We start from the raw sequence: 16,551 nt of genomic DNA, 5'->3' as shown, positions 1-16,551 counted from the left end.
AAGCAGATGAGCACTCTGACAAGACAGCAGGATCTAACCCAGAGGGAGGGGACGGAGACCGGCGAGACGGCAGGATCTAACCCAGAGGGAGGGGACGGAGACTGCAGGATGGCAGGATCTAACCCAGAGGGAGGGGACGGAGACCGGCGAGACGGCAGGATCTAACCCAGAGGGAGGGGACAGAGACCGGCGAGACGGCAGGATCTAACCCAGAGGGAGGGGATAAAGACCAGATAGCAGCAATCTTGCCTGTAAAAAAACTAAGAAATTTGTCGCATAATCAGCGTGAAGGTGTTACACTAGAGGACTTAGAAGGATTGATGAGACGATTTAAAGTGCTAAAAAGAACCTGGGGATTGTGGCTTTACTTGCCACCAGGTTTGAAATGTAGCCCATTTTAGCAGATTTTACAGCAGACTGACAATTGGAGAGACAATCCTTCAATAAACCCAAAGAGACCTGGAGTCCATCCCTTTTCCAATGTCTCTCTGCACACCTGCATCAGATGGAAGCCGCCCACGGATAATGCTAACCTCATCTACATGAATTACACATCTGTAACACCTTCTTAGAGGTGCTCCCGGTGAGAGGCGCCGAGCAGGTGTGGGCATGCTCATTGCTCCCCCCCGAGTTGGCGCCTGTATGTTGGGGTTTACCCCGGTGGACGAAAGGGTAGCCTCCCTCCGCCTTGGAAAAAAAAGCTCCTTGGTGGCAAGGCCCCAGGGGTGGATGAGGTCTGCCCAGAGTTCCTTAAGGCTCTGGATGCTGTAGGGCTGTCTTGGCTGACACGCCTCTGCAGCATCGCGTGGTCATCGGGGACCGTTCCCCTTGACTGGCAGACTGGGATGGTGGTCCCCCTTGAGGGATCTGAGCATAGCATTTTTATGATACACACTCAACACACTCAGGTCTTTAGGTCTTCGTTCTGGTTTTGGGACCTCCAGATTTTTCTGCAGAAATCTGTTTTGATGTCTAAACTTTTGTAATTAACTTCTTTTTATTATTCAAGTCAGTGTCCAGAGACATTTTTGCCTGAGGTTCAACTTTTCCACATCTCCATCAAGATACATCAAATTTGGCGTCACTTCTTGGTCGTGCAGTGCCCTTTTTTCCTTCAGCTGACTCCCTGATGGCCGTCTGAAAGACAGGTGTGTTTTTTTGGCTGCTTTTCTGGGGAGAGGAAAGGGGGTCACTCCGCAAAGTTCTCTGTGTGGGTATGTTTGTGGAATTGTTGTATGTACAGGTGTCTCTGCTAAATTTATTTTAAGTTGTTTTTTCTCTACACATCGCAGGCGAAGTGGATACAGGGGGGTGATTGATCTAGAAAAAAGAGAGACAGAGAAAAGAAGCAGACAAGCAGCGTAAAGGCTGCAAGGAAATTTATAGTGAGGACAGAGAGGTCCTGCACTTGTAACAAGAAGAAGAGATGTTTAAGCCTCAGAAATAGTAAAATAGTGGTGTGGTTTTCTTGGATTTTCAAATTAGACATTTGTCGGCTTATAAATTTATGTATGTAGGGATTTGGGCCCGAAATCCCTTGAACTATAAGTCATAAGAATAGATAGGTGTCCAGTTTGGACTCCAGTTTAGAGCAATTAGTGGTGTAAATTTAAAAGCAAGAGTGTAAGAATCTCAGGCCCGGGATAAGAATTCGATAGATAAATTGTAGGATTTTTAAGGAATTAAGATTAAGAAGATTTTGTGAGGCAGATAAAGTAAAAGGAGGTAATTCAGCGCTGACGGAGATGGTGTTTGTGTGAGGTTGAGTGGGAACAGCTGTGTGTGTGTGTATGATAGAAGCCACGGTATGTGTGTAACTCTGCTAGAGCATCTCTGTGGATGTATCCCGGGATCCACTGTGTGTGCGTGAATCTGCTTGGTTGTGTCAAATGTCTCTGTGTGTATTCTAAGCAAAATTAAAGAGCTGAATGTTTGTTTGTGTTTCTATAACTTTTTAATGATAAATTCTTTTCGAAGGGTTTTCTAATAAGTAATAATCTAATGAAGTCCTATTGAAATGCTTCTGTATTTCAATGGGCAGGCTTTTTAGAGGTAACTCAATAAACCTTCGGAAAAATGAGCGTTTTCTGAGGAACATCTTCTAAAATTTTTTAATTGTACGGATGAGCTTCTGCACTTTGGCAGACAGACTATTGTTTTGGCAGATAATGTAATAAATATTCCTCAAAAGGACTTTTATATACGTGTGACTGTTCTGCTAGTGGCTAAAATATTATTAATTGCCTTGTGCCTTTCGGGACACATTTCTGTGATCTTTTATGAACCACTACAGAAAAATATAAGGGTGTTCCTTTAACATCATGTGAAAATGAGTTTCTGTGTCTAATTTGTATGGAAAACAGGTACAGAGTTTATTCCACTGTGTTACAACAAACATGCACATATCACCCCTTCACCTGTACTGATATAACATATAGGGATGAAGTTTTCTTGTGTGTGTGTGTGTGTGTGTGAGCGTTCTGCTGATGTGATTTAATGCCTGTAGCTGATCTTCTGCATTCCATGTCCGTTTAGACAAGGTTTAGTCTTTATTATTTTATGTAAATGTGGGCATTATTGGTATGCTGTCATTAGTGGAAGTATTGATAAGATAGTGTATTAGTTCTGTAAGAGGGGACAGAAATATACTCGAGGGGTACAGGAGAATTTAAGAGACAACCTATTTTTCCTTAGGATAGTCATATTTATCATTTTTATGAGCTGTCACGAGCTGCTCTCTTTAAGTGGTGGAGTAGAAGCAGATTGTTTATTTAAGCTCGTCCTGCTTCTGGATGTTTAGAGAATTATCGGTTACACTGTAGGAAGGCCTGTCACCTCTGACCTCTTTCCTGTAAGCAGGAGAAAGGCCTCTTTCTTAAGAAGTTCATCCCTCTCTCTGCCATGAGAAGTGAAGGGGTGGCAGATCTGATTACTTTTTTTTTTTCACCTTTTCCTGTTTTAAGATTTAAACTATGAGAAAATATTGGAATAAGTGGTCCCATCTGCACCTGGATATTTTGCAGAAAAGAGTGTGATCAAAATTTGACATTGTGCACATTTGCCTCCATCCTCCTTGACGTTTGAGACATTTGTGATACAATATAAATTACTCTTATTTCTTTTTCTAAAAAAATAATGGAAGACACAAAGCCTTATATTTTTTGTAAATTTTCCTTTTTCTTTGAGGAGGACAACATTTAAAAAAAAAAGAAGAAGAGAGAGAGAAAAAGGAGGGAGAGGAAGTTAACTCCTCCTTTTAGACTTGTGTTACATTTTTTAGACTTGTGTTACATTTATCTTATATATTGTTTTGAATTATGGCATACTGAATTTTTGTTTGTTTTCTTTATATGATTTATTTGGATCGAGAGTCAGATCAGAGCTGAACTGACCAGGCTCTCCGAGGCCTCTAGGGCTGTGGCAGTAAAGTCTGGATGACACATCTCCCCTGAACAGACTGCTCAAGGCTAGTGTGCATTTTATCCACAAACATCTTTTCACCTGCTTTATATATATTAATGCATAGTTGTTTGAATAGATATGAAACATAGTATCTTTGTTTTTCTTATTTTTTGTTAAACCTCGAGTGAACATTGTACACTTTAGTGATGCATACACATACTAGAAGGCACATATCAGAGATTACACACTATATTTACTCCGACAGACAAACTTAGCTACTGACCGACTGGTAAAATATTTCATTCTTCATATCGTTTTAAAGCGGTAAATCATCGAAGGGTTAAATGGACTTTTGAAAGAATGGTTTACTAATATTAAAATGCGGTTTTGATGTGATTTTGTTTTGTTAATAATTAAAAGCTTTTTGGTTTGCTCTGAAGTTGGTAAATTTGTTTTGCAGGTTTGTGAAAGCAAAATAAATAAATAAATAAATTAATTAAATAAATAATAATAAAAAAACAACACAAACAAAGAGATATTGAGTGTAATAACACAGTATTGGATATATTACATTTTGGACATTTCCTTTTAACTCATTAAATAGAAAATTATAGAAAGTTGGCATCATGCCAGAGAAGGATGAAAAAACTTCAACTGTAATTACTCCAGTTGATTTAGTCCAGCAGAGCAACCCTCTCATTAAAGGTATAGCCAAGATTTCACAAAGTGGAACCGGCGCTGGCCAAACATCGACCGGCCATGGCCGATCGAGGGGACACTTAATCCAGAGGTAATCAAAACAGTTCAAGTGCTGGTGGCTATTTACAAAGCAGACCAGAATAAAGGAAGGAGAGGACAGAAACGTCATGACAAGCGACAAACGGAGCTGGGTGTTCTTCAGCTGTTCGATAAGGAGCGACAGAGACTTCTGAAAGCAACGAAGGAGAAGGAAGAAAAACAGAGAGAAGACCCAGAACTGTTTGCCACGAATCGAGGCCAGGCATGGAGAGCTCTAAAAGAGACATTTCCGACAAATGTCCACCCTGAAAACATTTTTATTGAGCCATTGGGCCAGCAGGAGAATCCAAGATCCTATGTATCTGATTTTTTGTTATACGTCTCCACTTCCACTGGAGGGAAATACATGTGTGCAGTTCTTTGCCAGCCCACAGGAACAGGTATTAGACCACAGCCTGTTTCTTATTATTCTACTGCTTTCTCTGAAGTGGAGCTAGGACTACCATTATGCTACAGAGCACTAGTAGGAGTTTCTCTGATGTATGACAAAGCACCATCAGTCACAATGGGTTATCCAGTGACAATTCTTACCCATCATAGTCTGAGAAATCTTTTGAACTATGGCAAATACACACTGAGCATGCCTAGACTTAGAGATTATCATAGGCTCCTGGAGCAGGAAGATATTACTCTGGTCAGATGTGACACAGTAAACCCAGCTGAACATTTGCCAACTCCAGAGGATGGTGAGCCGCACGAGTGTGTTCATGAAGCAGAGAAGTTTTCAAGACTCAGGTCAGATTTGCAAGCCCTTCCGTTACAGGAAGCGGATGTGGAGTATTGGACTGATGGCTCCTGCTATCGCATAGGAGACAAATTGTGTGCTGGTTATGCAGTAATAAGAGCTCAGGGATCTGAGTTTGTTGTGGAAAAAGCAGAAGTAGTGCCGCAGCCAGCGTCTGCACAGCTTGCTGAACTCGTAGGATTAACTGAAGCGTGTTTGCTAGCAGAAGGCAAACGGGTGACGATCTTTATGGATTCTGCGTATGCGCATAACGTTTGTCACTTATTCGGTTCAGTATGGAGGAATAGAGGTTTCAGAAAATCAGATGGTTCTCCGATACAACATCGCGAGCAGATACTGAAACTTTTGCAGGCTATGATGAAGCCTAAAGAAATAGCAATCACTAAGTGTGCTGCACACAAAGCGGACATGTCACAAATCACTCGGGGAAATAAAGCAGCGGATGAAGCGGCAAAAGCAGTCACAGGAGCTAATAAACCAGGGAAGATTCTTCTGGTTACCCACGAAATAGAGTTGGAAGACAAAATTACTCTTAGTGTAATCTCACTACAGGAGTCGGCTCCTGGAATGGATAAACAATTGTGGAGAGATAGAGGAGCCACTCAGGACTCTACTGGTTTATGGCGAAATCATGAAGGGTTAATAGTTGCCCCTCCAGACCTATTAGGTCTCATGGTCCAGGAAGCACATGGATTAGCTCATGTGTCAAGGGGGGAAGTAAGAAGAAAAATCACGATGGAGTACGGCTTTTGGGCACCATATTTGCTTGAACAAATAGACCAAGTTATTGGCAAGTGTGTTATCTGTCTAAAAAACAATGTTCGGAAAGGTGTGAAGGTTCCTCCTGGTTACATTCCCACTCCAACGGGTCCTATGCGTGAGTTGGTGATCGATTATGTCGACATGATAAAACCGGTCGGAGGTAAACGATACATGCTGGTCGTTGTAGACAGATTTTCACGATGGACTGAAGCATGCCTGACCAAACACAAAGATGCACAATCTGTGGCCAAGTTTTTGTGTCGTGAGGTCATAAGCAGGTGGGGACTTCCAGGCAGGATATCCTCAGACAATGGCAAGGAGTTTGTGGATAAAACTGTGAGATTAGTTTTACAAAAGTTAGGCATTAAACAACGCCTAGGTGCAGTCTATCATCCACAGAGCCAAGGCCTTTGTGAGAAGATGAATGGAGTTTTGAAAAATCGCATTCTTAAGATCTGCCAACATACAGGATTAAATTGGGTGGCAGCGTTGCCACTAGGTTTGATGGCTTGTCGCTTTAGTGCGCTTCGTGACTTACGTTTGACACCTCATGAATTAATGACAGGCAGACGAATGCCAACACCTTGTTTACGGACAAGCGGAAAGGGTCCAAGTTTAGCCCTTTTGGAAGATGACGTGCGTGCGTATGTTAAATACATGGCGACATTACATAAAAGTATATCCACATATGTTTCTGACAGGCAGAGACACAAGGAGGTGGAAGAGAAACTTGATGTACAAAGGAGCAACACAGTGCAACCTGGAGACAGGGTGTTCGTGAAGGTGTTTAGAAGGAAGTGGTTTAACGAACGCCGCCAAGGACCATTTGAAGTTGTTCGCAGTACAGGAACTGCAGTCCAGGTTAAGGGGTCTCCAACGTCGTACCATTTATCACACTGTGTTAAAGCACCTTTAGAAGGGACACCACATTTACAGAGTCACGAGGGGGATGACTCAGGAGAACAATGAGTGTGTGTAGAAAACTTAGACGGACAGAAAGATTTTCAGGGTCAAACTCCGGAGGGAGAGACGGCCCATGCTGAGGATGCGTTGGTTATTTCTGTACATATCCCTGACAATCTCAGCAATGACTGTGAGGTCAATGACCAGGAGAGAAAACTCAGTTGTTGACTTACAACACGTCCCGGAGACAACTGAATTGGTCTCTGTGGAATGTAACTCATCTGAGACTTCAGAGAGCTGCAAAGCAGTTCAAGGATCAGCCAAAGGCCCAATTGAACCGAGAGTTTCAAGACCAGTCAGAAAACGGACCAAACCAAAACGGTATGACAACTAGACTAGAAGTAGTCTTGGGGAAGTCAGTTCCACTCCCGTGCCAGTGTCCAAAAGACACTGGTGGGGACGGAAATGTCAGAGTACAATGGAAAGATAATTATGATAAAGAGCTGGATGTATCAGTGGTTTCACCACAAGGAAAGTTTGTGTTACTCAACAATCACAGGAGAGTGAAGATTGAAGGAGACTATAGTCTTTTAGTGCGAAAAATACAGCTACAGGGTCAGGGCGACTATAAGTGCTCTTGTTATGTTTCACCATCAGAGAATGCAGAAAAACATGGTGTGAAACTAAGTTCACCGTATAGAATTAATGTAGTAACTTTAGTAGTAATGAATGCTGATATGAATGACAAGTCCTACACGGCTAATACAACAGGGAACTTGACAACCATGGCATTACCACTCCTACCAAATCAGACAATAATAAAACTTAAATCTACTCCAGCAATTTTGAAACTCAATACCTCTACAAGTGCATCACATCTGTCTACAGTTACACCTAGGGAAATTTTCACGACTTATGACCCTTCAAAAACAGTGGTCACACATCCAGCTATAACGAATAGCTCCACAATAGTGGAAGCAAAACTAACTTCTGTTACTTCTGAAAATCACACCGGTAAAGTTTTGAGAGAGGAATCTTCCACTAACACGACGAGGAGAGAGTCTTCAGCGACAACACATTCTGTCAATGTAACACAGACACCTGTAGTGATATATACACCGTCTAATGCTGTAGTGAACCTGACCCAAAAGTTGGGCTTAGATAAAGAAGTCTGTTTGCACATTACCAATAAGGAGAATGTAGTACAGGATTTCAAGGAGAATGAGCGTCAGTCGCCAGAGACTGATGATGACATCAATAGGTTTAATGAGTTTGATATGTCCGAAGAGGCATGGGAGGATGTAATTGAGCGTGTTCATGCAGTACAGAAGAGAGATGCCAAGTGGAAGGCATATGGATTTGATTCTACTACTTTACAGGTAGCAGACCCTTGGGCTGGTAGGAATTTGTGGTTTCTACAGTTGACCCATTCAGTAAGATCATTCCAGAATACGAGTTGTCCATGTGAAGTGAGGCTTCCTGCACCAGGCACATGGCCTGCAATTTTGGAAATGGTGCCGGAACCATTAGATAAAGTTTGTCAATTGCATGCATTATCTTGGCTATTGTTTCAGCAACGATCAGCAGGAGATTATGTAATGACTCTATCAGTGCATTTATTTCGACCTAGGTTTCGCTGTACTTGGTTGAGAGATCTGCCATATATGAATTTGCTTGATAAACATGACAATATGAGAACAGCTGTTCCCGATGCTTTAGATGTTAAACCTCAGAAGTCAGACCATTGTTTTTGTTCAAATGATACCCACAATGGCTATGGGATGTTTATGGGAATATCAGACTGTGATTTCTATATTATGCAGCTTGGTGTGGCAGCACATAGAGCCGTTGATGATTTGTATACTGTGACTTTTCATGCACCGATCCGTACACAGAGCATAACATTGATTGTTAAAAATCAAACTTTACCTGCAAATGTAACAATAGGAAACTTTAAGGATATTTGGTGGGTTTGCAGAGATAAAGCCTACATATTTTTTACCCTATGGATGGACAGGATGTTGTTACATGGCAACATTGAAGCTTCCATATGAAGTTCTCACAGTTCAAAAGGCACAGGAGTCAGAACAGGTTCAGTCTAATGTTATTCCTGAGACGAGAAAGAAGAGGGAGCTAGCACAATTTCATAATTTGGAGAATAAGCTTGGCAGAAAAGTGGGGAATTGGTATTTTTCCATAGTATGGAGTGACATTTCTAGCAGACCATATTGATAATATTACTTACACCCCACAAGGCTTTGCCAATGAAACTATCAAAGGATTTGAATATTTATCTAATACACAGAAGAGTCATAGACTGACACTGTTGAAACAAGACATGGCTCTAGACTACATTCTGGCTAAAGAAGGTGGCCTGTGTGTGGCTTTGAATTTAACAGGCAATGCTTGTTATACATTCATTCCAGATAATTCTGATAACTTGACTAGTGTTGTGGATGCTTTAAAACTCATGAGGGATGCCTTTGGACCGTCAGAAGGTTCTGGATGGTCTGCAAATGCTTGGTTGCAAGATAAACTGGGTCCAGTAGGAGCTGTAGTAGTTCAGATTCTGGTAGCAACACTTTTGGCGCTGTCTGTTATGTTTAATTTTGTGCTCTATTACTGACCTTTGCTAAGGCTATGATATTAAGATGGATAGGTGTAGTAATGCCTGTTGACCAAGTTCAGATGCCACTGTTGAAAATGAAATAATAAGGGAAAGTGAACTTTTTGAAAGATATCCATTCTGATTTTTACTTTTACCACATATAGTATATTTGTGTGTTTCACTACTCTTTACTATTAGTTTTCTTTTGCCTTTTTAGTTTGAATACTCAAGTAGGGAATTAGATATGTTATTCTTACTCAATTATCGTCTATACTCAACTAAACCTGTCATTCCTCATTTTTATGCTTGAGACATTTTTTATTCAACCTGTTATTATGACAACGATACTGGTCATGGTTCTTTTTCTCTCTTCTAAGTACACATGGGGACGACCACCTGGTGGGTGGCTAGTTATTCAGAAGCCCCAACCATCTGAGTGGACTCATATAAGTTCATATAAGGACACTAAACATGGACAGTGAACCCTGAATGTCAACGCAATGACATCTGTGGACTGAAACATCATTACCATATCAGTCTACCCATCTGGAGGTTTCGGAGCCATATATTTCTATTTGCCTTATTTTGCTTCAATATTTTATCTTATACTGTATTAATCTGAGTATTATTCTGAATTTCTTGTGATGTTATGTGTGCTATTGCTATGCATTTACTTTTTAGGTAGACATAGACGGTAGTGATGCGCGGGTCGGGTTTTTTTCCGACCCGCGGGTCCCGCTCTTTTAAAAAAATTGGACCGCACCAACCCGCCCCGCACCTCCGCTTCTATTTTTTTAACCCGACCCGACCCGCCCCGCCCCGCCCCATTAAAACACATCTTATGATATTGACGAATGCTTTTATTTAGTCTGAGAAAGGTGCATATGGTCTCCTAAATTGGCACTGGAAACTGGCAACACAAAATGTATTTTCATTTGAACGTTAAGCCTATAAACATAAATAGGCAAATAAAGTGTTTTAAAGCGTTTAAGTGTTATAAAGCACATAGACAATGCTGCTGTTGTTGTCTGCACTGATTACCTCGTTGAACCTGTCCCAAACCTGTGATTTAGCCATTTGACCCTCTTTCTTCTTTTTAAGGACGTAAACTACCGAACGAATGTTATTCAACACTTCTTCCATCTTTTGCTGCTTGTCTGCTTGGCGCTTTCTGCACGTAGTCTGCGTAGCCTACTACGCGCCTACGTGGACATTACGTTATAAAACGTGACCTGTGTTTAAATAACTGATAAATATTTTGTCTTACATATTATAGTAACAAAATGTAGACACTGATTAAGGTCTTTATTTTCAGTTTGACAAAAAATAAAATTAATAGATAGAACTAGATATTTCAGAATAGTAAACCACACCAACCCGCCCCGCAGTGAAGCGAAAATTCTTTGACCCGCCCCAACCCGACCCGCGGGTAACCCGCGGGACCCGCGGGTTAGGAGGCGGCCCGCGCATCACTAATAGACGGGGTTTACCATTAGGCGAACAGATAATATTCTGTGACTCTTATTATGTGGATACATATGGGTGACCTCGCGTGCTTATTTTTTTGTTTCGTGAGGTGAGAATTGCTAGGCAGGACTTAGGCCCGGAGGGGTCCAATGGGTCGACTAGCCTCTTTTGAGCGTTTTATGATTTCTTTGGGGCTCTCATATGTGTTTATTTAATTTGAGTCTTATGTAGTTTGTTATTTTTTTTGGGACTGTTAATTCCAGTCCCGAAGGGGGGAATTTTGAGGGATCTAAGCATAGCATTTTTATGATACACACTCAAGCTTTACCATATAAGGTTCTCTGTCCTACAGACTGGATTCACACACAAACATATGTTCTATGCACACGAACATCCTATATGCAAACTCTATGATTGGAGGATAGAGGACTGAGGAATTTTCTTTGTTTAAACCCTATATAAGACAGAACTGTACATCAGGTCTTTAGGTCTTCGTTCTGGTTTTGGGACCTCCAGATTTCTCTGCAGAAATCTGTTTTGATGTCTGAACTTTTGTACTAAACTTCTTTTTATTATTCACGTCAGCGTCCAGAGACATTTTTGCCTGAGGTTCAACTTTTCCACATCTCCTTATCAAGATACATCACCCTCTTCAAAAACGGGGACCGGAGGGTGTGCTCCAACTACAGGAGGATCACACTCCTCAGCCTCCCCAGTGAGGTCTATTCAGGGGTGCTTGAGAGGAGGGTCTGTCGGATAGTCGAACCTCGGATTGAGGAGGAGCAGTGTGGTTTTCGTCCCCATCGTGGAACAGTGGACCAGCTCTACACCCTCTTCGGGGTCTTTGAGGGGGCATGGGAGTTTGCCCAACCAATCTACAAGTGTTTTGTGGACTTGGAGAAGGCATTCGACCGTGTCCCCCGGGGACTCCTGTGGGGGGTACTCCGGGAGTATGAAGTGCTGGACTCGCTGGTACAAGCTGTCCGGTCCCTGTACGACCGGTGTCCGTGCTTGGTCTACATTGTTGGCTTCATCAGGCCGTGATCTTCAGCTCTCACTGGAGCTATTCGCAGCCGAGTGTGAAGCAGCTGGGATGAGAATCAGCACCTCCATGTCCGAGACCAAGGTCCTCAGCCGGAGGAGGGTGGAGTGCTCTCTCCAGGTCTGCAATAGGGTCCTGCAACATATCTCGAAGTCTTGTTCACAAGTGAGGGAAGGATGGAGCGGGAGATCGACAGGCAGATCGGTGCGGCGTCTGTAGTGATGCAGACTCTACATTGGTCTGTCGTGGCGAAGAGGGAGCTGAGCCAAAAGGCAAGGTTCTCGATTTACCAGTCGATCTACTTTCCTACCCTCACCTATGGTCATGAGCTGTGGGTAGTGACCGAAAGAACAAGATCGCAAATACAAGCGGCCGAAATCAGTTTTCTCCGCAGGGTGGCCAAGCTCTCCCTTAGAGATAGGGTGAGAAGCTCGGTGATCTGGGAGGGGCTCAGAGTAGAGCCGCTGCTCCTCCACATCGAGAGGAGCCAGATGAGGTGGCTTGGGCATCTGGTTAGGGTGCCTCCTGGACGCCTCCCTGGTGAGGTGTTCCGGGCACATCCCACCGGAAAGAGGCCCCGGGGAAGACCTAGGACACGTTGGACAGACTACATCTCTCAGCTGGCCTGGGAACGCCTCGGGATCCCTCCGGATGAGCTGGTGAATGTGGTCGGGGAGAGGGAAGTCTGGGTTTCCGTGCTTAGGCAGCTGCCCCCGCGACCTGACTCCCGGTAAGTGGCAGAAAATGGATGTATGGATGGATACCTTCTTAGCAGTGTTTTGCTGACATTTTTGTAAAGATTTTAAAATAATTATTAAGCAGGCTTATCAGCCTATAGTTTTTACATCTAAGTGATTTGCCCATGGCTCGGGCAGCAGTGAATGATGGCTATCCGCATTGTTAGTGGCATAATATCCTCCTTGATGGAGACTGTCTTTGCTTCTTATTGCAATCACACTGTATTCTGGTCATTAGCTTAGTTTTAAAACTGTTCTGCAGCTATTTTATTGCAAAGGTGGAGACAATCTTTGCAATAAAGTTGATCCAGAACAGTTTTTAATCTGAGTTCATAACCAGAGAACTGTATAATTGCATTAAGAAGTAGTCTGTAAAGGCTATAGAAAAATCTGTGCATTAGTTTTAATGGTTGCTTAGAGACAAATTGACAATAAAGTTGGAAACATGGCTGACAAGCTGCTAACCAGTGGGAGTGTGAGACCAACATGTAGCTGTAACGGCACCCCCGCTAGGGATCGGGGAGAACGCAGCAAAAAACAATCAAGTCCAGATATAAAAGGAAACAAGTATTTTATTTCCACACAACACAAAACAGAACCCACAGTCACAAACCACACCGGGAGCCTTAAAGATAACAGAAATGATCCTATGAAAGAAAACCCGGAAATATCTACAATTACAAATAAACAAACGAAAAGTGTCCTTTTTCAGGTGTTATATTTAAACAGTAACCCAACAAAACAACCACAAAACAACCAGGAAGCCTGGGAGTATTACTCTATGAAAACAAACAAAGAAACACAGCTAACAAACTCAGGGCGTCTTTAATGAGAATCAAACAACTAAACAATTAATCCCAAAAGCAAAGGTTCATTCAAGAAACACAAATTTAACTGAGAGAGTCTTTTCACCTCACACAGACAAACTAGAAAGCTCAGTATCCAATGTCAGCATTTAACGCTTTAACCATCCAATTCACACAGTTTCTTTCTCAGTCCAAAGCCACCTTTGGCGCACTGGTGTTAACCAACCACACAGCCGCCCCGACAGGTTGACACTGTCTGGCTTTTATGGGCAAGCAGTCCATCAGGGCCGGCCCTCCGGGGGAGCGTTGGCGTCCAATCCGGCCTTCGAGGGGAGGGAACCAGGAGAGAGTCGGCAGCCAATCCCGGGAGTGCTGCAGCACAGCAGCTCTGCACACTCTGCAAACTCTGTCCAGGAGGCCTGGGGCCGTAACAGTAGCTAAGGCATTTACTTCAGTGATTTCTGTATCTTGAGAACAGCCAATGATGCAAAGCATGCTTATTGTTTGTAAATTGCAGCAAGGCAGACTGTAGTTTTTAAAAGTTTTCTGCGGTGGCCGAGACAGGCCCCTCATCAAACATGAAAATATCTGCAGCAAAGTCCTGACAAAGCACCACGACGGTGTAACCTCAGTCTTCAGTGTTCATGAGTTCTGAATTTTAGTCTTCAAAGCAATCTAGTCAACCTGAAGCTGTGATTTACGGTTCTATAAACTACAGAGCTGTAAAATCCTCCTCCAAGAGGCTGTGGTGATGTAGTTACTGAAAGATGCTGGTCCATTACGTCACTTCCTCTTCTTGCCATTGTGTTCGTGCCTATCAAAAGTCACCAGATTCACTATCAGCTCATATTTTCCTTCACATGTTAAAAGTTTCATCATCTGGCATGTTGTTGATCTTCTACTGGGAGTAAAATGAGTTTATTAGGTTTATAAATCATTGCATTCTGGTTTATTTGTATTTTACACAGCATCCTGACTTTTTGGATTGTGGTTGTAATAACTTTTGTAGTTTTGGTGTGATTATTTTTTCTGAACTGAGGTAATGAATACCATTTGTAATTGTGATGATGGAGTTGTGTCATCTTATGCCACTTGCACACTCACTTCCTATTCTCATGACTATATCCCTGTCCTTCCTTTGAGACAAGCAGAGGACAGACACAAGAAGATAAGGGCTGATGTGACAGGCGTTTAACAAAATGAGATGTCCTTGCTTCAGACCCATCATTTTAAGAGAAGAGGACACAAGGAGGCTTAAATTGAGATGTTCTACTTTGATCGGACTGACCTGGTGAATTTTATTTTTCCCTAACTGACCACAGCTGACGAGGTAATGCCAGCTGTGCCATTTTAGACCTAGTCTCAACCAGACATAAGCCACACTAATAGGAGTGTGTGTGACAACAGCATGCATCTTTCATATAGGCCTCGAGAAGAAGAGGCCAAGAGAAGAGGCTGAGCTCTTCTTCTGTCACCTGTCACCTCTGTTTAGTGTCTTACATCCATGCTTCATTTTAAAATCAGAACCACAACATGGTTTTCAGATAAGAAGAAAGGTTTGTGCTGTTTAGTGGTAGTCTCCCTCTAGTGGTGCTGCAGCCTCACTGCCGCAAACTTGTTAAAAAAATATTTTCATTACTGTCGATACTAAGTTTCTTTTTTTTACAAACAAAATGGGTCATAGATAAAACTTTTTGTAACATGAGCCTAAAACATGGCTTTTTTTAAAAAAACATGGCATTATGTGGAAAAACAGACACTATGAATGTATTTTATTACATTTTCTTAATGTGATTTGTAAAGCACCTGTCCACGAGTGAGTGCTTGAAGTCTGAAGGATGTATTTATATATGTCGATTTAAATGCTAAGTGATATTTATCTATTTCCAGCCACACATCAGCAGCAGAGCACGGCTAGATCTTGAGAGCTACTATCCTGCAACTGTTAGATGCATCGCTTATATTTTATTTAACCTTTATTTCACCAGGTAAAACCATGTAGTGGCAAGAAGCACTTCTAGGACAGAAAGAAAAGAAAAAACATTAAACTATAATGACCTTCACCATCACACCTTAATCAAAAGGTTGAACCAGCTCATCTGCATGTCATTCAGCTCTGCAGAGGCTGGTAACGAGCCACTCCTCTGATCAGGTGTGTTGGAGAAGGGATGCATGTAAAAGGTGCAGTATAGTGACTCTCGAAGACCAGACTAAACCTCCCCTGCTTCAACCTGTCACTGGAAACGAGGCTGGAGCCGTGTTGCTGCTGCTTGAGAACTTTATTGATGCTGGATATTATGATGCTGGAAACATCTCTAGGCTCTAAGTCAAACCTCCATTGTCCAGTGTTTTCAGCAAACCAATGAAAAAGCAAAAATGGTAACCATAGCCAAAACAGCGGAAGTTAAGTTAACAGCATTTCTAGCTAAATACGTGATCAGCTGATCCGAGCACATAGAATAGCTTTGCTTTCAGATCAGTAGTTCTAGCGTGGGATGTTTCTATTTTTGTTTCAGTAAATATGATAGTTTGATCATCTAAAGTGACGGTACTATATTTCTTTATTTGCCAGCTGGAAACACTGATCCTGCTTGTGAAACACACCAAGACACACGTTAAAATAGCTGCTCTTCCTTTATCCTGTGATTAAATGGAAATAAAATAAAAATATTTTATATGCAGTGGGAGCTCTTAGATTCTGACAGTTGAGAATCCCCCATCCAAACATATCCAACCGCTCTTGGGTCATGTGTGAGCTAATGGCGGCTTCACTTCAATGTCAAAACATACAAATATTAAAAACAATGGCAAAAAGTCCAAATTGATTAACAAAATCAAAATGAATAATGAAAGGTGTGTAGACATACAAGAAGATGCAAAAGAAAGAAAACCAGATTCCCATCTATCAAGTGGAAACAACAGGACATGCACACACATATAGCCAGATGGCCAGACTTAACAAGTATTTCCAACCCGGTCTTGGTGAAGCTGGATACATCCTGTCAGGCCAGATCTCCATGTGCATGATAGATCCCTTGTCTCCCTCGGGCTCCAGGCATGTAGCCCAGGCTCAGTGGAATTCACAAGCCCTTTTTTTGACAACATCAATTTTTCTCCTACAGCCCTCATTCCTACCTTAGCAGTCTCTGCAATCCACCATCCGTCCCTATTAGCAGTGGCACATATACCTGCATATGCTTCTTGGAGGGAAATGAGAGAGAAAGGTGAACCACCGGAAGTCAGAGCAGAAGGGTTCTGGAAGAATAATTTCTGTTTTCATT

At 42.3% G+C, this 16,551-nt stretch overlaps 1 long non-coding RNA gene across 1 annotated transcript; it reads right to left on the bottom strand.

The window, feature by feature from the left end:
• Positions 1-2,370: 2,370 nt before the first annotated feature.
• Positions 2,371-13,124, bottom strand: LOC121651796. The gene is made up of 4 exons (XR_006012490.1): positions 13,047-13,124; positions 11,808-11,814; positions 3,619-3,621; positions 2,371-2,380 (listed from the first exon to the last, which is right to left on the bottom strand). It is a non-coding gene; the product is annotated as an uncharacterized LOC121651796 (long non-coding RNA).
• Positions 13,125-16,551: the final 3,427 nt, after the last annotated feature.

The sequence above is a fragment of the Melanotaenia boesemani genome, chromosome 13 (genome assembly GCF_017639745.1).
Source record: "Melanotaenia boesemani isolate fMelBoe1 chromosome 13, fMelBoe1.pri, whole genome shotgun sequence".
Classification (NCBI taxonomy): Eukaryota; Metazoa; Chordata; class Actinopteri; order Atheriniformes; family Melanotaeniidae; genus Melanotaenia; species Melanotaenia boesemani.
The sequence above is the reverse complement of the archived record's forward strand: the minus strand, read 5'-3'. Positions and strand labels throughout refer to the sequence as shown.